Genomic DNA, 25,870 nt, shown 5'->3' with positions numbered 1-25,870 from the left:
TATGAAGAAGACGATATAGTAATACCACTATTCCACTGTTGTCTTTTTTAACGCACACTTGCTCTTTGTAAGCAGACGCCACAGAGTCTGTATCCTTTAGCGACCTCTTCAGACACCATGCATGTCAAAGGTCGCGTGCAGTCCCAGCCCGTGACGCACCTGGTATATAATATAAACCACATGGACGTGAAAATGGCCTCTTTTCCAGAACAGTGAATAGCTCCAGATGCAGGATATAGTGCAATATGCTGGAAGACACACACCATGATGCGAAGAAAATTTACATAATTACGCATTCAGTGTAAGGGGGAGATGGTGTGAGGTTACACGAATGCTCAGATGATACAACCCCCAACTGTAGTTAATGAAGCCGAGCCCTCAGCGCGATTTTACTGTAAAACTGCTTTTGGTAAAATTGATCCACTGGAGTTTAAACACGCGCAACGCCCATTGGGCTCAAAGAGCTTCAGATCCCCACCGTCGTGTGTGGCAGCCCGGGCTGAGACAGCTTCCCAGGCACACACACAGCCGCACCGAGTACTTCATAGGTCTTTAAAAGACAATTCGGTTGTTAATGAGGCTTTGTTGTTTTTCAACCCTTCTTAAAGCCGCTGCATCTCCTCTCCCTCCGCCTGTTGCTGGAAGAATCAGCAACCCCTGCCCCCCCTGAAATGTTCTCTTAGCCCCCCCCCCGACATTTTGTTTCTAGTTGTGCCTCTGATCTGGCGGGCCGACTTGCCGGATTCGCTAGCTGGATTTCTAACGCCGTAGACACGCTAGCCTCGTCCTCTTCACCTAGGTTGTCTAGGGAATCCCCTTCCAAACCTTGGTTTACTCATGACCTCAAAGCGCTTAACCCCTCCCATGCTCATGACGAGCTGAGCTCGTCATGAGCCACGGTGCACCGGTGCTCATGACGAGCTTAGCTTGTCATGGCCTGCGGAACGCTCAGGTGCGGGGAGAATTCCCCTGCTGTGCTGAGCGTTCCACTGGAGCCGGTGCACCTGTGACGAGCTCAGCTCGTCATGAGCACAGGAGCGCCGTGGCTCATGACGAGCTGAGCTCGTCATCAGCATGGGGACGCTGTGCGCGCCCCCCTCCCCCCCAGCACAGCGGTGGAATTACCCCCGCAGCGAAGGGGTTAAACATCAATGCAAAATTCTTGAGTGTGCGTGGCGTCGCAGTGATTACCACCCTGCTGCTAAGTTGAAACTTAGATTTAAACAAAAAATCTACTATGGAGCTATAACTCAGGCCAAAAGACAATTCTACTCAGCTCCCATTGATTCTGCAAAAAACAATGCCAAAAAAATCTTTGCAATTGTCCAGAGCTGTATTTCCCCTACGGCCTAATCTAGCACGTCTCCATCTACGGACGTCTGGTGCGACAATCTCTCCAATTTCTTTTTGGACTACATTCGCACCATCCAGGCGGCTTCTCCTCCTGTGACAACTGTACTGGGACAGCTTTGGAGTCATTGCCTGCTGACCACAATCACTCCTTGTATGCTTTTAGGCCTGTGGACCTGCCTGACTCTCTCAAAATCCTCAAGGGTTTGAAGTCGGGCTCGCCCTCGGACCCTTGTCCAGCCAGACTGCTGGCAGCAGTTGCAGATTTTATCAATAGTGAAGTGAATGGCATCATTAATCTGTCCCTTCAGGAAGCCTGTGTTCCAGGGGCTTGGAAGCAAGTCAATATTCTGCCTCTTCTAAAAAAGCAGTCGCTTGATCCCCTTGGCCCAGGGAACTATCGCCCCATCTCTCTCCTGCCGGGCTTGGCCAAGGTGTGCGAGAAGGTGGTGAATAAACAACTCACTGAGATTGTTGATAAAGCGGGCCTTCTGCATCCAGCCCAGTCAGGGTTTAGGGCCTCCTACAGCATTGAGTCTGCCCTAATGGAGGTTTCTGACGCAAATCGGGAGAGTCTGGACGCTGGCGTGAGAGCAGCATTAATCCTGCTTGACCTTTCGGCGGCGTTTGACATGGTCCTGCATTCACTGCTCCTTAAGCGGCTCGCCGAAATCGCTGTGTCGGTACTGTTTGGGGCTGGCTCAGGCCCTTTTTGGAAGGAGGGGTCCAGCAGATCTGGCTCCCTCTGTCCTCTTCCTTTCCCCAGTCAGTGACCACTGGAGTCCCCCAGGGGTCCTCCCTTATCCCCCTTCTCTTCAACATTTATGTTACACCTCTGGTTTATCTGGAAGAGGATCTAGGGGCTAAGGTTATGGCTTTCGCGGACGACACCCAGCTTCTCTTCACATGGGATAAAAATGCGGACTCAGTCTCTTCTGCTCAACACTGTCTGTCTTCTGTTTTCAAATGGCTGGCTGCTGCACAACTCAAGTGCAATGAAGAGAAGTCTGAGATCCTCCTCTTTGGAAAATTCCCTCCCAATTTCAGGGAAACTCTTTGTCCATCAAGTTCCCCCTGCCTACTTCTACAGGCAAGCTCGCCAAGAACTTGAGGGTGTGGTTTGATGAGAACCTCTCCTTCCTTACTCAGATCAAAAAGCTTGCCGGCAATGTTTCGGTCTTCTTAAAACACTAAGAAGTTTCTCCCTCTCCTGCCCAGGGCTGCAAAAGAAACAGTCATCTGCGCTCTTATCCAGTCTCGGCTGGATTACGCCAACACCCTTCATACTGGTATCCCTGGCTATTTGATGAAGAAGTTCCAGGTGGTTCAGACTCCGGCAGCCAGACTTTTTGATGAAGAAGTTCCAGGTGGTTCAGACTGCGGCAGCCAGACTTCCTCTTGACATTCCCTCCAGGAATAGCGTGAGACATCACTTACGCTCACTGCACTGGCTTCCCGTGGCCGAACAGGTCAAATTTAAATCTTTAGTTATCGCCCATCGCACTCTTCATGGCCACGGCCATACTTACTTGCAAAAATGCTTCTCCTTCTATGCCCCTCTGAGAGATTTGCGCTCCACGACCCAATGTATCGCGCAGGTTCCTCATTTTAAATATGAGAGGCTAGGTGGCAGCTCTCTTGCCCGGAAAGCTGCTGTTGCATGGAATGCTCTTCCCTTCGCCTTACAGAACATTCAGGATTCGTTGGTTTTCAAGAAGCTGAAAACACATCTCTTTGTCTAAAACCCAGACCTCTGCCCCTCATGGTTTTGCGCTGGGACACTCCTGAGTATCTGTGTGACTACAAAGAAAAATACCTAACATAACAAGAAGCACACGCAGCACATAAATGAAGCCTTGTTTTAGGGATGGACGAAGTTGGTGGAGGGAGAGGTTGGTGTCAGTCCCACTATAAAAAAATTGGATTTTTGTGTCAGCTGAATGCATTTGCCTGACTGCCTTTAAACGATTTCAAATTCCACCTGGTACCAGTGACTATGAACACAAGTAGACTGAAAAAGAGAAACCTGCACATTAGCCATTGAAACAACCGAATAGAAACGGACGTTGCTGCTTAAGTTAGTTTGTAGACAACCTCTTGCCACAACAGGTGACCTTATGTTTCTGCACACAGGGGCGATGGCATGTGAAAGTCACCGTTCTCCACGTTTCTCTGGAGAGGAAAACCAGTGGCAGTTCACACAAAATGGCGAATGCTACATTGTTAAGCCCGAGGTGATGTCTCTGCTCGTGACAGAAGCGGGCGGAAGGCGAGGCCTCAGAGGAAAGCCGTATATGTGCTGTGCCGGAATGTGATCAAACTGGATGGAAACCCAACCTCTCCAGGCAGCAAATACCACAGTCTGGGAGCGGCCTGACGTCCTCATTACAGTGAACTTGATAATGTACGTAAGCAGACGTTCTATAATCGCCTGCAGGTCGCTTCTTCTACAACAGTGCGTGTATTTCTGAACGCAGACACATATAAGAGAAGAGCAAGTACAGTAGCCCTTAGGGCAAAATTGCTATTTATGTCCTATATAGCCATCACGATAAAGGGAGCCCGCCCTCATGTTTCAGTAGAACATATCACGTTAGATCACAGATGTTTTTGGTGAGGAGTTCAAATGCTTCTGTCATTCAGATGGTTCAAGAATTAGGTTGGAAAACGATATGGAGGGGTGGCATCTCCCTGTGCCTGATTAAGAGGTAACTCTATGGCGAATTTTAGTTGCACCATGAGAATGTATGTCGGCCATCTGAAAAGGTGGCCGTTCAGACTTCTCAGGTATCTCAAGATGTCTTCAAGTTATGAGCATAGATGAACCTTCCTCTGGGTGACCTCTTATAATTTGGTGGTATGATGGGAAGCAGGTTGTGAGATGCGAACACTAGGCATCGATACAGCTGTTATGCCTGCAAAACCTTGGTTGTAACAAGCTTGATCCTTTTATGTAGGGCCTTGTGAATGATGTATAATGCTTTGAAATTAGTTCTCATCCTAACCTGTAACCAGCGTCTGGCCTTTTGTACTGATGTGGACAGAAGGGTAAAATATGAAGCTAAGACCAGTAGCGTGGCTCTGGCCTTTTTGTAGCTTGATAATCAGTTTGGCTCATGGCACAGAATACGGAGCAGAGAGACTGTCTTGAGATCAGACAGGCCTGCACTTTAAAGTTATGTTGGGTTTCATCTGGCAGGTCTCTCAAGTTGTGACAGCATATTTGGGCATTGTTTGGGTCTGTACTCATGCCACCTGTTCTGCAGGCTGTTGCAAACTTCATGAGGGCGCAACCTCATATGGAATCATAGCACTCCAAAGCTCAACTAGTTTGGATACTTTAGGCCTAGAAGCAAGGTGGTAACTTCTACTTGTCCTTTCATGGATAGTAACTGCACCAAAAGGGTGCTATGTTGGGCCGTCCTTTGCTCATACGTGTACTGCAGCTGTTGTGAAGAAAGATGGGGTAAGGCTTAGAAGAAGACTCATCTCCAGAGTTTTGGGAGTGGCAGACTGCCTGACACCTGTGCATGCGACCCCCTAAGGCGTTGTCTGCCATATGGGAATAAGGTTGGGACTGACCAGGAGCCAAGAAAAACATTTCAGTGGTTGCAAAAGGAACAGAAGAGAAACTAACACCATAGATGATAAGACAAGCACTTTCTTTGATTTCTAGCCTAAGCAAAAACACAACACCTGTGTGGTATGCTTTTCATGGAGGGCTACACCTTAAGTGTTGTGAATGTCACAGCACACTTGGAGCAGTGGTGGCTAGTGACATTTGAAAGTGTAGGGGCGTAATAGGGGTGTATGACTTTTATGTAGCAAGCGGCGCGAGAAACTTAATGGACAAATGTAGGGTCCAGGGTGGGTCCTCTTCCAGAGAAAAAAGATTGGTAAATGGTGCATTTTAAAGCAAATTAATTTAGTGATAAAGCAATGCTTATAAAGCAGTGGGAACATATAGTCTTGAAATATTAAACACATTAAAAACGGCCCGATATCTTACTGTATTAATACATTCAACAGTTACTGTAATGTGCAGATTTTAAAGTACAACAACTTCAGCCCTTTAAAGCGTGTGCTTGCCCAGTGTCTTGCACTGCATGCAGCATAAATTTTGGAAGAAAATGCTCTAACCAGGCTTTGGGAAGCACCCACAGCTGCTGAATGCAATCAGCCATATAGAAATAAAGGCAGACGGGTCTTTAAGTGGGAAGAAAAAAGTGGGTGCTCTCTAAAAGAAAACATGTAAAGTACATTTCTTTGATTCCCCCCATAGTGTGCCACTTGACTGGCTTTTTGGTTTCTCTCTGAGATGTAATTGCATCCAGATATATAACACAACAACTGACATACAACTAAAACCTTTCAGTACGATTGGCTCTGTCAATGGTTGTTAGCTATTTAAGATATATGAGTAACAAGAATTTGTTATAAATAATTAACATTGAAAATGTTTCAGTTCTAAAATTGTGAGTCTGTGAGGCCAGTGAGGGATTTTTGACCTCCGGTTATGTGAGCTTTATGTTAGATATGTATGCCCTTTTTCTCTGCATATCTCATCTATATGCACATCTTCAACCACCTCTTTCCTCATCAGCACCCTCTTTTCACTCTTTCCCGAATGTACTTCCTAGTACCTCCCTCACTTCACCACTTCCAAACATACACTGCTCTCACTCATATTTAAGCAATTTATTTCCTTTTGCTTTTGCCTTGTAAATATATTGACATCTGTATACCCCATCAAACACATTTCCACTGAATTTCAATTGCAACTGGAATACATGACCATTGTTCTGTGTGCTCTGCAGAGAGGCCTACTCCTGACAGGCACTTTACTTTGGCTTCAGCCTCAGTGTCAGAGCTCTCAATCAAAATCCTTCATAAACACCTGGCGCGGCTCAAAGTATACACTACACAAGAGTAATAAGATGCATGGAAAAAATACAGAAACACAACCTGATAAAATAGCTAACAGTCTTGGGGAATAGAAGATTGAGTATAACATGTGAAATAAGAGAGAAACAAATCTTTAACATGCATTGCCATAATGTTTTAAACATTCCTTGGCCATAAATCAATCCCTGTTTTTGACATTAATGTTAAGCACATGAAGATACGGCCATTTATATCGCCATACAGCAGATAACTGTCATTACTATGAGCACATATTTCTCCCTTCGTGCTTGACTCAGATATTTGGATCAACTTTGCCAGGGAACAAAAACCCTGCTCTCTTTTGGATTAATTTCACAGGTTAACAAATACAGAAGTTCTACTTCTAAAGGGGCAAGCAACGTGCAGTCACCTCCTGGGGTGTCACAGCAGGGGAGGATAGCATGATCAGGGTGTCAGGAAAAAATACACACCACAAGATTAGCATTATAACACTTACCACTACCAAGGACAAGGCACCAAATCACATGCGTGCATCCCCTCCTATGTGTGACGATTGAGAAAGGGTGGGATTTTTGCCTGCGAATGACAGCTAGCTGCCCTCACGGAGGGACAGAGACTCCAACTCCGGAAACCGTGACGCTGAAAGTGTCACTGGCTTATAGTGGATACTACCACAGTGGCAGTGAAGATCTTTAAAACTGTAAGGCCTGTGTCGTTCCTGTCAGTGCAGAAAGTTGATTGTCTGCCTGACTTCCATTTCTTTCTTCAGAGCAAATGGGGCAGGCAGCCTGGGACAGACAGCCCAGCTTAAATACATCGATTTGTTCAGAGATACGACTGGATCTCTAAATAAATAAATCTAGTCAATGTTTGTGCAGGAATGTGTAGGAATTTCAGTGGGGAACAGGCCCAGAGCCCTAATGGAGAAACTGCCCCAGACTTGAAGAGTTTCTTGATGAACTTTTCACAAAATAAAAGGGCACTGGTGCGCTCATTGAATATTTCAGAAGGGACAGCCACAATTTTAGGCACTCTGGGAACTGGTTCTAGACTTCCTGGGGACATGAGGGATTAAAGAACTTCAATCATGCCAATTTCAGCGTTTTATCCGAGGTGCCCTGGAGCCATCTTACTATCAGGCACAAAACTGAGTACTTAGTAGCCCTTTAGCACTTTGCCTTCAATGTAATATGGCACAGCACTCCAAGACTTACTCAGCGAGGTGGTGTGGCCTACAAAAGAAAAATCCATTTACTCTACACTGTACTAAATACCATATATAAAAGTATAAATGGACATGGAGAAAAAAACAACCCCAGACTCTTCCAAATGATTTTAACACAAGTTCTTAGCAATCTTTTTTTTAAATGTATTGTTCTTTGGAGGTCAATAACAAAAGGGGGAGAGAGAGAGATTCGAAAATGGATTCGTTCTCCCTAGGCAAGTATGTATAAACACGATGAATCCACTTTCTAGAATGGAGAGGTTTCCCTACGATGGTTGGGATCACCAAAGTTGTTAAAATACCCCTCACACACCAACAGGCCCCTTGGTGTCATGCTTCATCATCAGGGTCTTTGCACCCCTCTACGGGATGCGGGGTGCTGCGACCTACGATTACGCGGGAGCACTTATAAACGACTATGTGTGGTGTGTGTGAGGATTTTTGTTTTATGTGTGTGAGTGGTGAGGTTATCGGTGAGTGATGTTAAAAAGTGCCTGGCTCATGGGGTGAACACAAAAAACTTTAATGGGCCCCCGGGCTGGCGCTGTTAAAAGGGTGAAAGAAAAGGAGGCATGATATGCAGGACAATGTGCATCACCTCCTGTGTGTGTGTGTGTCAACATGTTTCGGAGTCGGAACTCCTTCTTCAGGACTGGGGTACACAAATCCCCACCGTACTCACGTTTCTCTACTTTAAAAAAAGTGTTATTTACAAAAAGTGAGATATAGTGCAGGTTATGCAATGTACCTACAGATTTTTCATTTTGTCGCTTAATAGCTGACTGTTTTTGTATTGAATCCACTGCCTCATGAGCCTTAGGAAACGTAGGGGTTACTCGTGCTGGTTCTCTACGAGGTCTGGGAGAGAATGCCTCCTGACTGCCCTCAACGGAACCGCGTATGGGGCAGTCAGGAGGCATTCTCTCGCAGACCTCGTAGCGAACCAGCACAAGTAACCCCTACGTTGCCTAAAGCTCATGAGGCAGTGGATTCAATACAAAACAGTCGGCTATTAAGCGACAAAACGAAAAATCTGTAGGTACATTGTATAACCTGCACTATATCTCACTTTTTGCAAATAACACTTTTTTTTAAAGTAGAGAAACGTGAGTAAGGTGGGGATTTGTGTACCCCAGTCCTGAAGAAGGAGTTCCGACTCCAAAACATGTTGACACACACACACAGGAGGTGATGCACATTGTCCTGCATATCATACCTCCTTTTCTTTCACCCTTTTAACAGCGCCAGCCCGGGGGCCCAGTAAAGTTTTTTGAGTTCACTCCACGAGCCAGGCACTTTTTAACATCACTCGCCGATAACCTCACCACTCACACAGATAAAACAAAAATCTTCACACACACCACACATAGTCGTTTATAAGTGCTCCCGCGTAATCGTAGGTCGCAGCACGCCGCATCCCGTAGAGGGTTGCGAAGACCCCAATGATGAAGCATGACACCAAGGGGCCTGTTGGTGTGTGAGGGGTATTTTAACAACTTTGGTGATCCCAACCATCGTAGGGAAACCTCTCCATTCTAGAAAGTGGATTCATCTTGTTCTTTGGAGGCACGTACAAAAGCCAAATATATATAACAAAAATCAAACAATTAAATGAAATTGACCATTAATATTAAATACTGTATAAGGTCCTTTGCTCTATTATTTTCAGTCTGAATTCAAACTATTATCAACATTTCTATTGAAGTCTCAGTCATGTTTTTAATGGAAGAAACAAATAAGCATATCAAACATCCCAGCTTATTCAAATAAATACGTTTTACAAATAATCATAACCATGCATCTTATTACCATAAACGATGCCCAGAAACATTATAAAAATGTTACCAGACATGCAGATTTAGTGACTCAATTAGTCTACTCGACCTAACTGTAATGCTCTTGACCCATAAACTGGTTTCAAATTAAGTGATCCTCGGCAACTATTTTAATTCACTGCGCCATCATTTTCTTCATTATCACATATGAGAGCACCTTCAAATATGAAAGTTCAGCATGTTTGCTGTACAAAAAAACTCTTTAGTTTGATTTATTTAACTATACGTTTGCTCCATATAAGACACATCTAGCCGCCTATAGGATATACATGACCCCTGACGTGCTTCTTAGTTCATTAACAGCATTGTCATCAGGGAAGGGGCAGCAATTTTGTTCAAATAATGTTTAAAACTCATAACAGTTAGACGTGACATTTCTTGGGGTGATTACCCCTGACTTTTTGCCTCTACCTCCTCTATTTTTGATGCTGTGATGGATTTCGTATTACTGGCTTAGATGCTTTGGGCACTTTGCCACTGCTGATCAGTGTCAAAGTGCAAGTGCTCCCTGTGTAAAGTGTAATGGTAAATTGGTTGTCCATGATTGATATGTTTGCCTTACTAGTAAAGTCCCTAGTAAAGTGCACTATGTGTGCCAGGGCTGGTAATGCAAATGCTACTAGTGGGCCTGCAGGACTAATTGTGCCACCCACACAAGTAGCCTTAAAAGAGAGAACTCGGGCCTGCCACTGCAGTGCCTGCGCACAGTTTGTTAAACTGCCATGTTGTCCTGGCAAGTGCCCCCACTTGCCAGGCTTTACCCTTCCCTTTCTATGCACATCAGACCCTCCGATGGTAGGTTCAAGGTACACCCCTGGGCAGGGCGCAGTGCATGTGAAGGGTAGGACATGTACTGAGGTGTGTACCATGTCCTGACAGTGAAATAATCTCCATTTCGTTTTTCACTGTTGAAAGGCCATCTTGCCCATAGGATAGAATGGGGAGGCTGTGTAATATGTTTCCAGCCTATCTTCCCAAAGGCTTAAGACGGAGAGGTGAGGTTTAGTATGCCTGAACTCACAATTCAATAACACATCTTTTTGTGAAGGTGGTTTTTACATTGAGTGTTTAGAAACCACTCTTTTAGAAGTGGCTAGGTTTTTGTACTCTAACATTTCTCTGTGTCTCTGCCTGGTTGTGGATTGACTGTCTGGATCTGAAAGTGATAGGATCTGGGGAATATCTTGACCCAGGGGAGGACGGTGAAACAGCAGCAGGCTGACCTGCATCTGGAGTGTAGGGGAGAGGAGTAGCCCCTAGAGGTGAAGAGGCCTGGGCTGCCGCTATAAAACAATGGCTCAATCTCCTGCTAAGTGATTAAGGATCCAGACCCTCAATATCAAAGGAAGAAGGCATCACTGGCAGGGAGACTCCCATAACTGGTTTGGACAGGAGTCAGTGCCCCCATGAACACAAAGACTTCAAAGACATTTAGGGGTACAACTATTAGTGCTGAAACCCCAGAAAATTGGATTGCTCAAGACTGAAGAGTATTAAAACTACTTTGTGGTCAAGAGGAACCTCTGCCAAGGAAGAACCAGCTGAAGAGACTGAAGCAAAGGACTAACCCTTGCTGTGTGTTCTGGGGCTTGCCTGCAGTTTGCTGATTTAACCAAGGAGAGGCTAAAGGGACTTTGCTGTGTGCTGTGTCCCCCTGCTTGAATGGACTTTGCTGTGTGCTTGTCCTGAAGTAACTGAACCCCAAGGGCCTGAGGAGAGCTGGCTCCCTGTTGTGGAAACTCAGGAACACAAAAGTTTTCAGGAGTGTCTCAGCGACACTGTGTGCGTATGCTTTTTGCAGCCTGAGACCCTCGTAAGAATTGCCCTGTGATTGTGGGCACCCAGAGTCCAAGTGAGTCTCAGCGGCGCTGTGTGCATTTGTTTTGTGCAGCCTGAGACCTTTGTGAGGATTGCCCTGTTATCGTGCACACCCGGAGTCCAAGTAAGTCTCAGCGGCGCTGTGTGCATTTGTTTTGTGCAGCCTGAGACCTTCGTGAGGTTTGCCCTGTTATCGTGCACATCCGGAGTCCAAGTAAGTCTCAGCGATGCTGTGTGCGTGTGCTTTGTGCAGCCTGAGACCTTTGTGAGGATTATCCTGTGATTGTGTGCACCCGGAACTCATGTGTGTCTCAGGGATGCTGTGTGCATGGGCTTCTTGCAGCCTGAGACCTTCGTGAGGATAGCCCTGTGATCGTGCACACCAGAAGTTCAAGTGAGTCTCAGCGACCCTGTGTATGTGTACCCTGTTCACATCCAAAGAGTTTTGTTGGTTTGCTTATTGATCTGCACATCTATAGATTTACTAAGTCTAGGTGTCAATTTTCAGTCGTACTACTAAGGGGTGCTCATATGATGTTGCAATACCCACCCACCAGGGTATTTGTATCTCTAAGACTGCAAAGTCTGGAACAATGGTCAACCAAAATACATCAGAGCACACCCGATCACTTTATCTATAATCATACAAAGATAATGAGAAAAGAATAGTGGAGATTCTCCCACAAAATGCGTTCCAATTATTCTTGTCAAGTGTCCTTTCAATAAAGTTTTAAACACAATCTTGAATCAGGTCTTTGCCGTTTGACATTTATTTCCAGTTTTCCAAACACAAGAGTAACAACAGCAGCCAACGCGCGTTTCGCCCACTGGGCTTTTTCAAGGCTCTGAATTTAATGTATATCGTTCTATTTCCGTTGCCAATCAACACTGGCCCGGCTTAATGAAGGGAGGCTTCTGAGTTGGATTGTTGCAGAGACAGTAGCAGGTAACGTTTGGCCCGTGGTAGAGCAGCGGGAAATGGTTTTCCAAATGTGCAATTGTTACGGAAGCTACCTCCTGATCCTGAAGATCGCTACCATTTTTAAAAGCTTGTGTGCATTTTTCGGACCTTGATACTTCCGTTCAATATCTTAGCTGTCCGTGTTCGTAGTCGTGACTATCAGATGAACGTTCGTCTGATAGTCGCATAGAACGATATACATTCAATTCAGAGGCTTGAAAAAGCCCAGTCGGCTGCTGTTGTTCTTCGTGTGTTTGAAAAATTGGAAATAAATGTCAAACGGAAAAGATCTGATTCAAGATTGTGTTTGAAACTTTATTGAGAGGACACTTGACAAGAATAATTGGAACGCATTTTGCGGAAGAATCTCCACTATTCTTTTCTCATTATCTTGCTGGATTATAGATATAGTGATCGGTGTGCTCTGATGTATTTTGGTTGACTACGTGTGCCCTGTTGCAGCCTGAGATCTTTGTTATCGCCAATGGCCCGGAATCCACAAAGTCACATTGGAGGCCCAAGTCACAAGGAAAGGAGAGCGAGGTTGCACCCCCCAGGTAACGTGTCGCTGCCTATGGTGGGGTGTGGGCTCGGAGAGGGACACTCTTGGTCTCTCCCATTCTGGCAGCATGAGCCTTTGCTTCAGCTCATATCGCGGCCCCTATTTGCCAAGGAGCGGCAGTACCGTGGCCAGAGTACAGAGCTGCACTTTTGTTTACACCATACCCACGTTAGGGGGATCTGTTGGCGGAAGCTGACCGTGAGTCAGTACGAGTGGCGGAGACACCGTCTAAAGCACCGTGTTCAGTGCTGGATTGTACTACGCATTGCATTATATCTGCATTACGAACTACCTGTTTACTGTATTACGCATTGCATTATTTTTGCATAAAGAACTACCTGATTATTGCATCACGCCTTGCATTATTTTGGCATTACGAACTGCCTGATTGTTGCAGAACGAACTGCATTATTTTTACATTGCGAAGTGCCTGATTCTTGCATTACGAACTGCATAGCATTGCATTAGGACTGCAGTGGATCATCTAGAATTGCTCATTAATATTGCCAGAACCTACAAGGGCTGGCTGACCTAATAACCGGCCAGGAGAAATATTACAAATACGCATATGTTGGATTTATATCGTGTGGTCTCATTATTTATCTTTTTATATACATATATACTTGTTTTTATGAAACTCGTGTGGAGTCCATTTGTGGTGTCATCATTGGGTTACTGAGAGCGTGGTTGCAAATACTTTACACACTTGCCTTGAGGATAAGCCTGGCTGCTAGTGCCAAGCTACTGAGGAGGTGAGCAGGGGCTATCTAAGAAGGTGTCCTTCCTTTCCCTGACGTGGAAGCAAGGGTCCCTATTTGGCCTAAGGTACCTACCTCAGTAAACTAGCAACCCCCAGGTCTAACAATAACTTTGAATAAATATATAAAGTAGGAATGAAGTGGCAGAACACTGTTAGTTGCAATCAGCACATTTTCTATTGAAATAGCCACAAAAAGTCCCTCTGACATGCAGTTTTACATATAAAACTATATAGTGTGCAAGCAATACTATGTGGAAGTCGAGTTTCTGCAAATATTTGTCATGTGCACATCACCAAGTAAATTGTTCTGATTTGTTTTGCTCGTATTTAAATCTTTGTTTGCATTACACTTCTGAATTACAAAACCAATGGTGCTTTTGTAATTTATGATACATTTTCACATATTTGTACTATTCATTTAAAATCTATTTGTTGTGTGTTAGAAAAAAAACTGAAATCCTACAGCCTTTTGCTTTACAATGACTGCAACAGCTCACTTTAAAAAATCATTTAACTGTAACAAGAGAAAGAAAATTGAACACAATTTTCTAGGATAAAGAAGCAACAATTAGTAAGAAGTGGAGTGCCTTGAAATGTATCCTTACCTCCACTGGAAGCCAGTGCAAGGAGGCAGTAAACTTTTTGGGTTGCTTGAGGATAGTTCTTGGTGCCACTATTTGGACTAGCTGGAGTGTCGTGATAACATATTTGGGTGAGCCCATATATAGCGAGTTCCCAAAGTCCGAGCAGGAAAGAATCTGCAGGTCTCTTTATGGTATTTCCTATGATCAGAGTTCACTAAGCTGGTTACCGCACTGGTATTTCATTCTGAGAGTTAGTCTATGGACAACAGCAGACATGGTTGGAGAGAGAAACGGTGTGGATATCTGCTGGGATGGACTTTATTAACATCAACCCATATTTGCCTGTCATTATCAGCAGTGCCATTGGAATTAAGTGATTGTGTGGGCTCTGCGGTTTTCACATAATGATGGATTTGCCGCATTCGCCACATACTCCATCACCTGCTGCATAATTTGCAGATTTTAACAAAAAAAAAGTATGTTTCTATCTCTAATGGTTCAAAAGTTACTAAAAACGCAGCAACATGTGTTGCCACACAGTGGATGGCCCTTAGCAAAGGTTGGTTGGGAACCATTCTATTGCTTATTGCTATATTTGGGTGTTTAACTATTAATGATGAGGTGCAGCCTGTGCCCAGATAGGGTTAGCAAGTGTAAACATGACAAAATAAGGAAGTCATTCTATCACAAAATTTGCGGTGTTATGCCACACAATTTGCCTTTTCTTGCCGCATAATTCAGACAACCCTGATGCATATTTTTTATGCTTCCCTTGCTGCATAATTCCAGTGGCCCTGATTCTGAGAGGTAAAAAAGCTGCCCTGGTATGTGGCTTGTTAGAACGAGCAGTTGTTGACAAAATGAAGGTGCCCGGCATTGATGAAGGAGCTTCCTGCAGATTTACTCACAGTGGACCGAGCACCTTTCTCTGCTCCTGACGCGCGGATCCTTCCTGGACTCCGGCTTTACCTTTGTTTTCCGTTTCTTCGCTCCTTTGCCAATCTGTTCACTGTCATTGCCCCGGTCACTGCTGCTGAAAACAGAATCCACGTGCTTTGGTCTGTGTTTTACTAACCCTCAATTCATGTTTGCCACACCGCCAATTCTTGTGTGTCTTGACTCTATATGCAGTTTGTATGTATTTAATGACGCGTGGGACTACAGGTCCCAGAATGCACCGTACTCTTGGCTACAACCCCGCGGAAGGCTCAAGCTACCGCTTACGTCACGGGGCCAGTTGCCAGCTCTGCACAAGTGAGGACAGCTGATACAGTGTCACTAAACTACAAGGCAGACAGTGAAAACATTACAAGCGCTTTATACAAAGCAGTATTTGTTTTGGTGCTTCACAGAGGGCGTTCTCACGTCTCCTTGGAAAGCCCCACAACCCCCTTATAAAGCAGAAGGTGGCACAGCTGTGTGTGTGTTGTTAAAATGTTTGAAGAACTGAAGGTGTGAGCTCTTGACTCCTCAGCTGAACACTGATTTGGGGTGTAGTGTTTAAATCCAGTGATGGGAGCGCTCAAATGTAATGTAAGAACTACCTTAAAGCACATCATCTCCAGGGCAAAGGTCACTTGGTGCTAGGGGGGCGAAAAGGGAAAGCATCGAAGGGTAACCCGATGAGAACTCAGACGCATCCTTTTGTGGTCTGCTGGAGGAAGGGTGCTGCTTAAAAACAATGCCTGGAGAACACCCAGTTCACATTACAGCACTATACCTTCCTCTCCCCAATGAAAAAAAGAGGCGCACATAGCTAATTAACTTTAGCTGATTAACTTTAAAATAAGGATACTTCTGCGCTAACCCCTACTTCCTCACTTGACCGAAAGCGTGTGAACTTGGACAGAGTCCTTTCTCTTTCCGTCACCCAATTCCCTTATTACCTAAATGCCGCCTGCTTATAAATAGAGTGAACACTGCTCCATAAAACAAAATGGACTGTTTAATTGAGTCTGCAATGCATGTGCCTAGAAGCCACCCACTGCGCAGATTGTGATACACACGTCTATTCCCTCCGGCACACGCCACTTTATCACACAACAGTAAGTTGGTAAAAGGACTATATACAAAAATAAATAGAACTTTGAACCGACAAATGAAGGCCATTCTGTGCACGTTTCTTCCTAATCTCTGCATCCATAAAAAAGCTTACTTCGCTCCTCAAATCAAGCGCATTATAAATGCATCTAAAAGTCACAGCATATAATGGTTTTAATTCTTAAGCAACAAATCAGGAATCGCTCACAAAATATGTATATAGTACTTGTAGTCTATCATAACAAGTACATGGCTTGGGTATTAAGTTTATAACCCAGCTCGCCGCCTACGTAGAATATTCAGTACTGCATAAATCATTACACCCTCTAGTAAATATTATTGTCGTACGTGCCGAAATACTAGCCAAAGTATACAGTACCTAGATCAGCAGATTTAATATACGTAATGTAAACAATGGTTATTCCAGTATGCTTATTATATATCATAAACACTGTGCTGCTGCATGTATAATATAAAACGCAACAATTAGTGTTTAATAAGGTACATTAATGTAATCCAGAGTTATATTGCAAACGGAGAGCATGAGAGTTAATCATAAAATTGTGCTGGCCTGCGGCTGCATGCTGCATTATTGAAGCAATCGGTAAAATGCTACATCAGTGATACGGTAAAACACAATGAGGACTGCTTGTACCAGCAGAAATACAGGTTCGACAAACACGAGAGGCCTTCAAACCAACAATGCCAGATGATGGGGTACTGTAGCACCGATCAATGAACACCGCACCAGTAGGAGGCTGGTGTGTGCAGATACTATGCGGTGCAGCATTTCAGTCTACAGTGACTTTAAGATACCATTCGGTGCAGCATTTCAGTCTACAGTGACTTTAGCAACCGCAGCTCAGGCTCAGGGGGTGCTAGCCCACGGTGGAGATTGTTCAGAGCATGGTTCGATCTTTGGCTGTACTGCAAGAAACCTGCGCAAAGGAAAACAACAAGCACACGGTGAGGCAGAGAGGAGACACCATGCACGTGCACATCGCCTGTCTGTGCGTGCACATGGTTTGTCTCCCTTCGTGCACCAAACCCACAACAATAGTCTCACCAAGGCGAAAGTAGGGCATGCGCTGTGTTCGCTAGGTGAGACCTAAAAAGAAAAGCTGGTATATGACCTTTGCCCTTGAACAGACAGCAACTGTGTCATGATAAAAACAAGATTTAAAGCAGTGATACTCAGATTGCGGTCCTCTTGACCTTTAAATGCACCCTGGCAAACAGTAGCACAAGCTGCTGTTTACTTGCTGAGCACTAATAATCAGAAAAAATGTTAAACAAACGGGCAAGCATTTATTTGCAGGTTTAATTAATTATTTACTGTGGTGTCCTGCACCACTTAACTTTAGTGAACCTGAAAAAAAAAATGCTTACCTGTTTATTTAACATTTTTTTAGACCTCCTTACACAATCCCTGACTCACCCTGGACCCCCTACCGCCTCAGTGCAGCCCACGATCACAACACAGACCATACTTTGTGGCCCCTGGGCAAAAGTTTACGAATACCCATGATTTAAAAGCATCTTTATTGCTCATTCACTTTTTGAATAAGCAGAACACCTGTTTCTTTCCAGCTCAAGTGAGGACCAAGAGCTCTTTAAACAAGCTCGCCTTGATAAAATCTGACTCGCCACAGTGAGTGGGCGAGGAGATTTTTCGAGGCCTGCATAAACCATTCTACAGTAGAGGGATATACCCATAAATTGCCCGAGTTTGAAAGGGCAATGCGGATGTTGATTTAAACAAAGAAATTCCCCATATTTTGAAATACCTTTGGCTAGCCCCAACCAGTTTGGCATACGATTCTTGTAATAACTGGATTAAATGAGTTTTCAATGTTTTAAATATTAGTGAGTGAGCTACTAGTATTGAAATATAATATACATTTTTGACATCTTGCTGTACCCAAAAATAGATAACCCAATAGAGAAATCATTAGGGTTCAGGGAATATGTTTAATGAAAACGTTTTCGAGCTATATTAGTATAGAGCTCCAAAAGTTATTTAATCTTGTGCATTGCCCTATGATATGAGACCAATTTGCAACATCTACAGCTTCATATCTAAAGTAATTTACCAAATTTTCTGGCCACATTTTATTTAAATAAGTCAGAGTATAATAAAATTGCATCTTTAGAGAATTCGCTCCTCTTAATACTGAGAAATTAAACGTTACTTATTTTCCACATCTGAGTTGTTAAAACAATATTTTCCTTCTTCATCTGAATGAAATTTTAAGAATTTGATTTAAGGGTTTGGTCTGTGTCAGATATTGTTTCCCTGTCCATCCTTTATTTAACACCCCTTCTCCTTTAAATTTACAATTTATTAATTCTGATGAAATATGAGTTAGGTCTATGACATTATAAGACCATTGTAAGTAACTTCTATCTGTTCCAAATTATCTCTATTTCTTCCAATGTTTTCCATCTATCACCGATCAAGGAATCAGTGACTTTATGAAGAACATTTATTTTCCATCTGGTTAAACCACAGCGTAAATTCCGCCGCGGTGCGGGTGATTTATTGCACGGACGGGCCGCGTCGGCCAACGAACATGCGTTACCGAGGTAGTGCTTGCGACGGCCGTAGGCCAACGCGAGGGGTTAATAGTACACGATTCATACATCTTGATTTCTAAAAATTAGATCTTCAAATGGGGTTGTGAAATTAACATTTGGAATAGCAACATTTTAAAAGAATTGTGTGTTTTTTTCAAAATCATGAAATAATCTTATATGCCACTATTGGTTTGGTGATTTTATGTCAGAGAATATCCTAAATATTATTATCCTTCTGCATGATTTCTATTTTCATAATCATGATTGAGAACTAAATACTGAATGTTTTAAATCTAGCAGAACACTGTGCAAATATGCAAAGTAAGACTTTTCAAATCTGACAACGTGAGGCACCATCAACATTACGGCTTTTCAAAGTGCCAAGTGGAAGTCTAGGACAAGAGTCTTGCCACACAAAAAGATGAGATCATGGACTTTTTTCTTAATAAAAACTGCATATAAAATACAAGTTGCAGGCCCCCAAAAAGTAAACAGAAGTAAAAAGGGCATCTTAATTATAACTGCTCAATCAAGAGTGGCAAATAATTCAATTTTAATAGGAGTGCTCTAGTTTAGACTAGAAAAGGCATATAATTCGAGAGATGCTGGTAATCTTAAAGTACAAAGGCAGTAGCCAACGCTATATGAAGACATGTATTGCTCCACCGTTGCCACAAGCTGTATGTGGTGAGATAATGTTACTTTTAAAGCCTGATAGTGTTTGTCAGGAAGGAATATATGAATTTTATTTACTTCTTTTAGACACTGGGTGGGAATAAGATTAGTATTTAAAAATGGATACAATACTATAAAATGGTTTACCAGAGCTATTATAGCCCGATTTTCAGAATTGTTATAATGTTCACCCGAAACGCTATCTAGGTATTAAGTTTTCCAAATAAGATAGACGATATCTGTAAATTGAATTTATAATTAACTTGGCTTCAGCCCCCTTATATGAATTGCATATAACTTTTGTGACCTCAGCGAAGAAACCAAATGCCCCGAAAATATAAAAAATGCATATCCCAGGCCACACAGTCAAAAGTCTTTTCGTCCATTGAGTAAAAAAGAAATCATTAAAGGAATTGTTTAGTGTTAAAAAAAGCACATGGCTTCAATTAAATAATCTTTATTCATACATAGCTGCCTTCAAGGAATAAAGCAATTTTGATACAAATAAATTATTCAATGGATTACCGTATTACACCTGTTTGTAATTAATTTAGTCAAAATGTTTGCCCTTTTTAAAGAAACTGATGAGAACTCTATTATTATAACAAGGGGGAACTGTGCCACGTGTAGGTCTGGACAATCAGTAAATCATTACCTATTGGCTTTGACAAATCCGTTTTACCTGTGAAAATAAAGGGGCTCTGGAGCGTGTGAGGTTTCTAAAGGTCAGCCAGGCTCACTTCAGAGCTGTGCTGTTACTGTTACAATGTTGCTTTTTAACTGATCTTTTCAAAGTCTACAAAATTCATGATCACCTCCTTGGATCTTTCACCGTCCCAGAGGCTACAAATGCGCAAACTTACACAATTCCATTCCTCAAGCTGGTCCTGCTTTCAGTTGTGGATCATGGTTGGGTACAGAGACGCTGCTTTCTTTGGTTAATCTCTTCGGGGGAACCACATCCTGCTCTGGAGTACCAGTTGGCCATTATTTTCAACTGCTCCACTTTCTCAAACCAAATCACACCGACACCTATAGAGAGAAGAGCTCATCCCACTCCAAGAGCATCAATTCTCTCAAGAGGGTGCACAATAGTTGGGAGAGTCCTTGATGGGGAAAATCAATGACCCCAATGGCCATGCACTGGAATCCCAGGACACATGAATGAAAAGGGGAACAAATGATGAATTTCTCAGAAACTAATCGATGCAGCTAATTTTGTTTTAATAAACTTTGCTATCTTTGTTTCTGATATCAAATAAACTACCTAACACAGCCTGCTATCCTTTAAGATGCTCATTATCTTCAAACCCACTGACGTGGTTCACTTTTTCTTTTCTAGGCGGCTCTTTCCTCTGCATGGGTACACTGTTACTCTCCTCTTCCACAGTAGTTGGCTTTCTTCCTTAAACACAGAATGAAGCAGCATTTCTAGCGGAGTTCAGGATCTCCATGTCTGTTCCTGATTTGGCAAGGAACTTGAAGCTGGATACTTCCACACTAGAGCTCAGCAGGTAGTGTAGGCACACATTTGTAGGTCTCCTTCCTTAATTAAGTGTGCTCTGGCCCACTGACTGGAGATTCCTTCCAAGACATTTCCCTGTTTCGCAGATGATATACGAATTCTAGAACCTGTCTATGTATTGGGTTACCTCTAGCTTTTGGGGTGTTTGTGTATTTCACACATACTGTCCCTGCCAAAGACTTCTGATGAGCAATATGAGCGGGAATATGGCACCAAGTTTGGTCAACACTACCAGGGGATGTGAAACAGGAGATTTTCTAACCCAGCCTCTACAAAAAACTGTCTGTAGCAGCAGCACCTAGGGGAAAGGGAAGCAGGGAGATTCCAAGTGTGGCTTTGTACTTCAAAGAGATGCCCAATCGCACATTTGCTAATGGGACCTGGCTCACTTTAAAAAGGAGGCTATTAGGATGTTCCAGATTCTTCCCACTAACAAAGAACCTGTGTAGGCTCACATCTGGTCTCTAGTTTGTCAAGCTTCTATAGGTAGGAGTTCCAAAAGGGGCGTGTTCCATAATGTAAAGAACAACACACACATTCCATATTTACTCTACCTCATTCATGCAAAGTCAAGATGCACTCTGCACCTGTTTCCCACAGGATGGAATGAAGAACCTAGTTGAGTAGGAACTCCACATACCTTTTAACAGGAAAGACCAAGAGGCATTTCTCCCTCGGAAGGAAATAAGAAAAAGGAGCCTGTCGATTCTGCTTTTAATATATGCTGCCAACACTGCCAGTCTCTCTCAGGTGAGGGAGAGGACAGTAGTCACTCTCAAACGAATAGAGTGGACTTGGGCATAGCTCCTGACCTCAGAGCTGCGATGTGCAGTCTCAAATCACTACAAAGTGGCCTTCAGTGAATACATGGGATTATCATGTTCAATGACGCATACATTCATACCCTGCAGTCCTAACCTGACTTTCCTAGCAGGCTAACATAGTACAGGGCGAATGCTCTCCAGAGCCATTCAGGGAGGTCAGAGTGCGTTGGGCCCCACCCGAGCAGCAGTGCAGCTCTCGTTTTGCTGCCAAGGCAATGGCCTTCACAAAGGAATAGTAGAGACCCTGTAATGTCTCACACCCTGGCAACATGTTCTGCAAATAATGCTTACCACCTTGCCTTTGATAAAAGCTGACATTGTTCTGCACTAAAGTTGGAAAATCCCCAGTGTTGAGTACAAGTACTGGGCCATCATCTTAAGTACATCAATGAAACGTTTGAGAAAATGAAGAAACCATTTACGTCTTCTATTGCAATGTGATGGATCCAACATTAATTTGTGAAGACACGTGTTTCATTGCAGTTCTGACCACTGTGCACACAATGGCATCATATAAGGTACATTTGCAGTACGCAAGAAAATGAATAATTGATCAGATATTGTAATTGTAAAAGTATGTGACCATTTTAAAAATAATTTCACGGGTTTCGCAGTTCAATTCAGTATGCCGTTTTAGTGAATTTTTAATGTCTATTCCCGGAGCACATGCATGTTTCTCAAGAGGAATTCTGTTTCTACAAGGTTTTGTGTAGTACAGGATACATGTAATATTGCTCCTGATTACAAGTGTGATGTTGGCTTTTTCCTGATGACAATGTGTTGATTGGATGAAGTTGCCTACTTGCAGGAACTTCATTTTAACATTTGCTGATTTGTGCGAGCAGCCATATTAGTGTGACATTGTTGCTTTTTCTAACCTAGGAGGGACGAGTGGTGTTGCAATAAGAGAATGTACTGCCCGAGCCCGACAGGTGATTCAGCATTATATCTGGAGGAAGTTCAGACTTTCAATTCAATTCAATTCAATTCAAAAATTCTTTATTTCGACCATCCAGGTCATAAAAGAGTACAGATAAAAACATTAAAACGTAAAAAAGGAGATATTTACAAGCCATTAGAGAAACATCATAGATTTCATTATACAGATATTGGCCGTATTTGCAATATGAAAATAGTTTTCGAAATAATAAGAACTTTAGCAGTGGATATCAGTTAATTTGCGCCTTCTGGTCCACATGGCTAGGAGATACTTAGAAAGTGCAAATACGATAGAACTTGATGTGTTGGTCTTTAAGATTCTAAAAGCATACAAACAATTTTTAAATCCTAAGTTTCTACAAAGTGGTGGCAGCCAGTAGTTCCTGGATTTACTGTATGCAGGACAGAAAAAGAGCACATGAAGTTCATCCTCAACATCACAGCTACATCCTGGACAGGACTTGTTAGCAGGGGCTGACCATTTGCTTGTAAAAGCTTTAAGTGGCAAAGTACCATATCTCCATTGGATACAAAGTTTTCTTGCTAAAATCGGAAAGACAATATCCATAAAATCCTTCAACATATAAGAATTTTTGAAAGCTAAAAATGAATCAGTCAGGGTACCAACATTTGAGGCACAAAGAGCAGAGTTCAATTTTTTCTCCTTAAAAATCCTGGTCAGGGACTTACGCGAAAACTCGAGACAGCCCCTTTCCGGGTTGTCCCACATATCGGGCAACCCTAAACGCAAAAGTTCATGCTTCATGAATGCCAGCCAGGGAATTTTGCCAGCACTGTCAAGGCTCAATACCTGTTTCAACTCTTGCCTGTAGTATAACAAATCTGTGGTTGCCCATAGCCTGTGCAAAAACCTAAGCGGTTTTAATGCTAATTCATCTTCTATAGGTGAGAGTCCCAAATCTAGCCTTAGGGGGAGAAGCGGGGTACTTTGAGGGAGTGTCAACAGCCGTCTGATGAATTTTGTTTCCAGCTTGGCAATTTCAGAGCCGCAAGAATGTCCCCACAGCTCTCCGCCATAAAGAGCTGCAGCCCTGGCTTGGGTCTTGTAGATCTCCTAAGCTGGGCTCACTGGCCTGAGTGTAGATGTATTTGATACCTTGAAGATACCACCAACCAGCTGAGACAATTTCAGTCGGGATTTTACTTGTTGAGGTCCCCAGGAGAGATTTTCATGTAATGTTACCCCAAGATATTTGAATGTCGTGACCCTTTCCAACCTTACCCGACCCAGAGTCAGATTTGGCCGAGTAAATGCCGTAGGATTAAATATCATAAATTTTGTTTTATCAGCATTTATCTCAAGGCCACGAGAACGACAAAAATCCCTAAACCCATTCAGTATCCGTTGTATCCCGATAGGGGATTTGGAAAGCAGGAGAGTATCGTCGGCAAACATAATCGCCGGGACCCTCCTGCCTGCCAGCTTTGGGGCGTCGTTATTGGGGACATTGTCCAGATGTGAGATTACACCGTTAACGTAGAGGCAAAACAGGGTCGGTGCCAAAACACAGCCCTGTCTCACCCCTCTGTCAACTGGGAACCTAGATGACAGTGCCCCATTCCTTCCACATCTGACCTGGGCGAAATTCCTCTCGTGAAGCCTCATGAGCACATTCAATATTTGGGAAGGGACACCCAACTCCTGGAGAACCCCGAGGTCCACAAACACCATGTAGAGGCTGCCACCCTCGATCTTTGCAGTTTTCCAATACAGGAGAATCAGGCGAAAGATCTGATCCATGGTGGATATGTTCCTCCTGAACCCCGCCTGAAAGGGACTTAGGACCTCGTGTTCCTCCATCCATTCCAGGAGATGGTCCAGAACAAGCCGCGCGAAAAATGTTTGAGGGACATCAATGAGGCTAATAGGCTTGTAGTTGGCTGGGAGCAGAGGAGAGCCCTTCTTAAAAATTGGGACTATCTCTGCTCCCAGCCAAGTACAGGGAACCTCCATAACTCCTAGAATTGCATTGAAGAGAATAAGCAGGTAAGGGGCCCAGATCCCAGGTTCATGCCTAAATAGGTCCCCAGGGAGTTTATCGAGTCCCGGAGCCTTGCCCACTGCAAGTTTCCCTATCACGTGAGAGACGTCACCCAGGGTGAACTCCAAGGGCGCATGCTGAACTTCTAATACTACCGGGGCGGGCGTATTATGCACAGCAGGTTCATCAGAGTATAAAGCTTTAAAATGAGATTCCCACGCTGAAGCATCGATATTGGGTTCTATTGCAGATTTTGGTTCCCCTGAACCTGTGTTAACTAATGACTAAAATCTGTGTGCATCTCTTGATTCCAAGGTGGTTAAATTACACCACCTGTCCCAATCCCACTCACTTTTTGCATGAGCGATTACTTCTTTGTAATGCACCCTTAATTCACTGATTTTTTGTTTATTGGTCCCAGACTAAACCGCCAGGATCAGCTCAGACTTGACCTTTCTGCAAGCTAAGTTGTACCACGCTGAAGCTGGTGTTCTCTTTTTCCTTCGGGGAACTTGGGGATTGAAAACCTCTCCTAGACCGGAGACTAGATCCACATGAATGTGGCTTAGCTTCCCGTTGAAATCTGGGGACATTTGTTGGGTAATCAAAGTATCGAACTCCAGAAATTGAGGGAGGACTAAGTCATACAGTTTTGCCAGTTCATCTTAGGAATTTGCTATTTTACCCCACTTTACCCTACATCTATTGTTTGTAAGTGTCAACCCTGCACCCAAGTCATCCGTTTCTGCAGTAGGAGTTTCCTTTGGTCCTGGGAAGACCATCTCCAGGCATAGTGCGTTGTGGTCACTATCAACCCTAGGGATCACTCTAAAATCAATGACCTTTGACCACATCCTCGTTTCTACCATGATGTGGTCAAGGCGCGATTTGTGACCCTTTTTGTTAAAGGTGCACATCGATGGAATATCAGACGGTGTGCGCCCATTACAGGCCCTTAACGAATTATTTAAAATAAGGGTCGTAATCTGGATCGCTAGGGGAGACCACGATTTGGGACAAAATCAGGGTCGTAATCTGGATCGCTAGGGGAGACCACGATTTTGGACGTGGCGATTGGCACAGTGGAATACGCCAGTAATCATCCTCACCCATGAGGGCACCCTCACTCGTGCCCAGCAGCGGCTTGAAGTGGCAGTTAACATCTCCTGCCACCACAAGATGGGAGTCGGTAGACAATGTGCTCAGAAAGTGGGATAAATCATCTATGGTGGGTGATTCAGAAGACAAACTCACTGGGCGTGAATGTACGTTCACAATAGCTACTTT

General features: G+C 43.6%; 1 protein-coding gene and 1 non-coding gene across 3 annotated transcripts in view; both read right to left on the bottom strand.

Annotated features, from left to right (window-relative positions):
• NR4A2 (nuclear receptor subfamily 4 group A member 2) overlaps positions 1 to 25,870 on the bottom strand; it is a 90,404-nt gene that overhangs the window by 23,902 nt on the left and 40,632 nt on the right. The window lies entirely within an intron of this gene.
• On the bottom strand, positions 16,688 to 16,826 carry LOC144825848 (small nucleolar RNA SNORA8). The gene has a single exon (XR_013609620.1). It is a non-coding gene; the product is annotated as a small nucleolar RNA SNORA8 (small nucleolar RNA).

This window comes from Lissotriton helveticus, chromosome 3_1 (assembly GCF_964261635.1).
Source record: "Lissotriton helveticus chromosome 3_1, aLisHel1.1, whole genome shotgun sequence".
NCBI lineage: Eukaryota > Metazoa > Chordata > Amphibia > Caudata > Salamandridae > Lissotriton > Lissotriton helveticus.
This window is presented reverse-complemented; position numbering and strand designations above follow the sequence as displayed.